Here is a 6000-nt window from a genome sequence, read left to right as displayed (position 1 = left end):
GTCGTCATTAGAAGCGGAAACAGCGGTACAGGTGACGTCACATGTCAGGTTCCTGTAACACACTCAAATCTGGTGAATACTACAGTGCAATACTTACGTGTGGCTCTGTGTGGCTATTAGCATGACCCGCAATCCGCCACGTGGAGGCTGCCACATCGGACTGCGTCTCTGTTATCGCCCGAGACCCCTCAGGTAGTGCAGAGCCCACCATGTCCTGAGGGAAGACACGGCAGCCATCCGGCCCCGAGTAGCACTCGGTGTGTGCTACTCGCAGCCGATTGGTGGCGGCACAAACGGCCGTTGGGTGAGTCATCTCTCCAAGCACGGCGGAGGCAGGCTTGTATAGCACTCATCTGTCGTGGATGGCCTACACCAGCTGATCGTGATGGCTGAAAATATACCGGTGGGTCAGGGCACTGCCGTACAACGACTGGCGTTTTATCATATATTTTTCCATAATATGTCAGTGAATAGATTGGTTTACATTCTGATAAATCATAACGTATGCTCGAGCTGGGAAGGTCACCCAAGCCAGCTCCGATAACATGTGCACATGTCAGTTTTCCATTTGTTGGCCCACGTACATCTGTCTGCCCGCGGCTGAACACTGGCTCCTTCAGAGAGACGGACACCCGACCGAGCGTCTGTCCCCGGGCTCTGGTCACCGTCATGGCGACAGCTGGCCGCGCGGGGAGCTGGCGACGCCACCAGCGGAAGGGAAACGAGTCATGACGGGGACTGGTAATGCAATAATTATGGGTCTGGTGTCATTTGTGAATGCTGCTAACTACAAATCGCCTCGTATCAATTATATTCACAAACGTTGGAACATAAACAGGCATGCATCATGCAAAAAATCGTCCACCAAACTAACCTGTCTCGGGAGGCCTCTCATGCTGTGACGGGCGAGTGTGCGGCAGCTGAAATGCCGGACTGCCGGATTGGCTCCGGCGGTCGACGGCTCAGCTGCGCCAGAGCCGCACACCCACCTCCGTCAACCTGCCGGTATAGTAAATGGACAGGTGGTTATTCCAGCTGATTTATCTATGATATGATCGGCATGTTCCTAGTTGTATTTATTTATTTTTCACGTAAAGGGGACTAAATAAAAAAGGTACACGGGGACGGGACACGGAACGGAACACAGGTCATTGACACATAAAAATATGTGTACATCAATAAGCAGATTCCGCTGGTGAACTCACGCCCGCTGGTGGTGGGCTTGGTCCTGAGGCCGGCGGTGCTGGTGGCGGTGCTGCCAATGCTGGCAGAGAACCTGAAAGACGATATATGTATTACCAGAACCTAGACAATTGACTTGTGTTTAGTGGCAACTGGCAGCTTATTTCTTTGCAAAAAAAGTCGCATGCGTCAGAGCATTGTAGTTCGTCACTTTTTTTACAAATGTCTTTTATGAATCAATTTTCTACAGCACGTCTACTCGATACCCTCCTCGATATTCTATATACGACTCGATACTCGATATGCAGAAGAATAAAGCATATGCCAAGCGTCATGCTAAAAGTAATTAAATGAAATTACTGCCTAAAAATGGAGTAAAACTTCACTTGTACTATCACAACATTCTTAAATCGTTCTCCAATTTCACATTGGACTCTTGCCACCCGAGAAGCGGTGTGGCGACTGTCACCTTCTCAGCTGCACCTGAAATGAGATAGCTAAAATAAATGTTTTCATTTGAGATCTATGAATTGGTGGATATGATTGAGAAATGGTATGATCAACAGTTTGCTTGTTATCAAGTATAGCAACAAAATTAACCCGGCCGGGCCCGGGGGGTAATCCCAACCACCGCAGCCCGGGGGGGGGGCGTTTTTCGCCCCCCCTGTCTAACTCCGTAAATAAGGGAGCTACGGAAACAAAAGCGATACCAAACGAAAGGTCCTTACGAGACGATTCTAATGCACCTAAGATTTTTGACCTCAGGTCAATTTTCAAGGTCAGAGGTCAAGGTCAAAGGCAAAAACCGCCACATGTGTAGTGATCTCAAAGTAAGCCTTCTAGAGGACGGCAGGCTGCATCAAACCGGCAAAATTGGCTGTCAAACGAAAGAAGAGAATATGAGGATTCTGAAAATGTGCTCAAAGTGAAAGGTCAAGGTCAAGGTCACGCTCAAAATTGACCTCAAACTTGGCACTTTTTCGCATATCTTGTGTGCTAACTTCCAAGATGTTTTGAAATGTTTTGAGGCTTATCAGTTCCCTATTTGTGGTTCATCTTACGATACAAGGCTGCTCAAAGGTCAAGGTCACAGAAGAGTATCCCTGCTAGAGGCTATTTCACTGATTCAAGTTGGTAATAATAAATAAGACAATTTTGCAATGCGGAAGCTCTAAATGAAGGCTTAGAGGAAAATAGATGCCAGATTCGTGATCAGCGGGTACAAATCCATCATAAACGACCTTTCATGTGTCAAGGTCAACCAGAGGTCATTCGAGGTCACATGAGGTCAACTTAAAATTTGACCTTTTCCGAACAAAATATATATCATTCGACGCGGCTTGACAAGGCGAATGCGATGGTACCACTGCCGTAGCTCTAGGACCATTTTTGTCGAAGTTATTTGCGAAAAACTAAAACCACATTTCGGGGTCGTTGACCTGACCTCTGACCTCAGGTCACCAAAACTATTTTTCTATTTTTCTCTAGGTCAAACGCTACACAACCGTGCTCGTAATTTGTCTTTATCTCTAAAACTCTATTTTTAGCAGCTATTTGAAGTTTGCGTCTGTGACGCCGAAGTTTGCCGTGCAGGGGTCTAGAAAAATGGACCTTGTGACGTCATCAAGGGGGCTAGGTCCAAATTTTTTACTTCAGAAGATGTCAAATTGATGGGAGAAAAGGTACTGAAAGTTTCGCCTTCCTATCTCTAAGCGTTCGGGAGCTATCGCAAATATTCGCCAGGGGGGGCGAAAAACGCCCCCCCCCCGGGCCCGCGAGGGTTAACCCGCGCCCCACTGGGGTCGGCGTATAACACACCCTACTGGGGGGGGGGCTATTCATAGCCCCCCTCCTAACTCCAAAACTACTGGGCCGATCGTCAAAATTCAAACGGCGTCTGATAGCCCCAGAACAACTGTCGAGCGAAACCTAAGTTCATTGACCTCGAGGTCACCGATGACGTCACAGGTCAGGTCAAAGTAAAAATTATTAGCATTTTGGCTTGTTCACGTTTTGGGCTCTGGCCGCCGTCTTACAAATCAGATCAGGCTCATTTTTGATTCACACACTCGTGAACAGATGCTCTAGATACCCTGAGGGTACCAAACTTGTACTTTGATTTTCAGGTCAAGGTCAGGTCAAAAAAGGTCAAATTTTGAAGTTATAATTTTTCAACAGAAAAGGTGTTTATTGGATGCAGTTTTAGCTCAGGACCACGATGGTGCTATTTTATTGGCGTACGATGTCAAATACGTGCTGAAAAATTGATTTGAAATATTAATAATTGTGATTTTTTGCAATAATGCGTATAACTTTGCCATTTTTGAAGATATTTAGCTAAAACTTGCTAGAGTTAGTCATAATAACGCGTTCTATCACATATATTCCGTTTTTTCGAAAAGTCAAAAACTTTTTTAAAAAATGTAAAAAAGTAAATTTTGAATTTTTTTATATTGTTTTATATAAAATTTTCGAAATTTCAAACTTTCGAAAATCCGAGATAGCAGTTTGATAGCGCAGTCCATTCTGCGTCCTCTCATGCAAAGAAATTGGATCTAGCTTAACCCTATTCCTGGCGGGGGGGGCCTCAGGAGCCCCCCCACTGAGGTTTTTTGGTTATTCCTCCCAAACGCGTTGAGCTAGGAAGCTCAAATTTTCTGACCTTTCCTAAAAGGCTTCTACGCAACATGTCTGAAAATTTTGAGTTGATCTGACCTCAGGTCAGGTCACCAGAGGCGGTTTGGTGACCCTACCTCAGAAAAGTTTGCAATCACGCCAGAGCTAGAGTTTTTGACCGATCAATTTCTTCTCTTCAGGCTTTAGTTAGGGTACCAGTATGTGCAATTTGTGTATCTCGGAATTTTGATATCGGTGACCTAAGGTCAGGTCAGTTTCGCGACCTCCCCATTATAAGTCAATGGGGGAAAAATCAACTCCCTGTTTTTACCACTAAAACGGGTCGGAATGGCCCCAGATACCATACATGACTTCATATACGATCAACCTTCACTACCTTGAGGTCTGTTTTGCTGTTGGGCAGCTGTGAGGTCATGTGACGTCATCAAAGGTCACCAAAGGTTTTTGGCCAATAACTCCGTACAAGAACAAGATACAGACGCGTGGATGGTCTCATTGTGTTCAGCTCGTCAAGACGCATCGAATGATATACATGATGACCTCGAGGTCACGTGACCTGAGGTCAACCTTTGACCTTGACCTTGCGAGGTCAATATATATATATCATTCGATGCGGATTGACGAGAGGATCACGATGATGCCCTTAGTTTGTTCCTATCTTGACTAATTCGAAAGTTATTCGAGAAAAACTCTCTCCATATCTAGCGCCGCCATTTTGACTTTTTCGACCCCTGTGACGTCATCTCTGACCTGACCTGAAAATGACCTTAGTAAAAATTGTAGATCTTGACCGTGCGTATCCGATGCCGTTTACCGTTTGTCGCTATCTTGCTTCGTTCTCGAGATCTCAGGGGGGGCCGAATCGCCCCCCCCCCCGCCAGTTTCTTGTCCCGGCGGAGCCCGCCAGGAATAGGGTTAACCCGCGAGTTGCTGGGGGGGGGCGTTAAACGCCCCCACTTTTTTCGCCGGGCCATAGCATAAAAACGGCGCGCCGCAGGCGCGCCAAATTTTGGGTTCCTGTAGGGAATTGATTGAAGTTTATTGTGACATAGTTTCAAAAAAATCGGTCGGAAAATTTTTGAGATATCGAGGTTTTAGTGACGTCATGATTTCTGAGTTTTCGACCAAAAACGGCATATGTTAAAAAAATCATATAAAATCACAGAATAGACGTACAGACATGCCGTAAACGCCATTAGACTGCCAATACCATGATCAATCAAATGGCTATCTTCGATTATTGATTATCGTTCCGCATTTTCCAAAATCTTGAACTGAATCTTGGCAATTTTTCGTGACTACTTCACGACCATGATGCATGAATTTCTTAAATTGAACTTTTTGAGCCAAACACGTACACATATGATAAAATGAATGTCACCATCGTGTTCTACGCCCCAAATTACCTATAAAACATGTGTCACAGGCTGCGAATATTAGTTTTGATTTTCGGGGATATGTGCCTACCCGGTTGACCTGACCTTGACCCTGACCTATGCTTGACTGACCCCTATATGAAGCTGACACTCTTGTAGGCCTTATAAGATGGATTGTGCACCGTTTTGACAGAGTTTATGGCGAGAGGCGCCCATTGCGAAGTCCTGAAGTCCATGCTACTGAAAGCCCGATTTCAGGTGTTTGACCTGACCTTGACCCGACCTGTGACCTCAAAATTCAGCTTTAAAGTACTCATCTGAAGCGTCTCGTCGCGCTCTTTCGTTTGCCGCCTCGTGCGTTTCGCTGCGCCTATTGGTTCTCGAGTTATCGGCTGGGGGCGTTTAACGCCCCCCCCCCCCAGCAAACGGTGGGTGGCGAAATACCCCAGCAACTGCCGGGTTAAAAACTGAGCCCTTGGGAGCGACTGCCGTGGTTCAATGTTTTGCGTCGAAATCGGCCGAACATGCCGTCACTCTGACGTCATTTTCGGCCGACCTATGGTAGCGGTTTGGAAGTTATTGAAGAAAAACGGTAGGGGAGCTATGAATAGCCCCCCCCCCCCAGTGGGGTGCGGGTTAATCCCAGAACATCAATTCCTCTCTCAAAAAACCGTCCCCCAAACTAACCTGTCTCGGGAGGCCTCTGATGCTCTGACGGGCGAGTGTGCGGCAGCTGAAATGCCGGACTGCCGGATTGGCTCCGGCGGTCGACGGCTCAGCTGCGCCAGAGCCGCACACCCGCCTC

At 46.7% G+C, this 6000-nt stretch overlaps 1 long non-coding RNA gene across 1 annotated transcript; it reads right to left on the bottom strand.

Annotated features, from left to right (window-relative positions):
- Positions 1-325: 325 nt before the first annotated feature.
- On the bottom strand, positions 326-1274 carry LOC122386051. The gene is made up of 4 exons (XR_006257326.1): positions 1206-1274; positions 875-999; positions 585-695; positions 326-389 (listed from the first exon to the last, which is right to left on the bottom strand). It is a non-coding gene; the product is annotated as an uncharacterized LOC122386051 (long non-coding RNA).
- Positions 1275-6000: the final 4726 nt, after the last annotated feature.

The sequence above is a fragment of the Amphibalanus amphitrite genome, unplaced genomic scaffold, assembly GCF_019059575.1.
Source record: "Amphibalanus amphitrite isolate SeventyFive unplaced genomic scaffold, NRLGWU_Aamphi_draft 000238F_arrow, whole genome shotgun sequence".
Taxonomy (NCBI): domain Eukaryota; kingdom Metazoa; phylum Arthropoda; class Thecostraca; order Balanomorpha; family Balanidae; genus Amphibalanus; species Amphibalanus amphitrite.
Note: the sequence above shows the minus strand (reverse complement) of the source record. Positions and strands in the feature narration are given on the sequence as shown.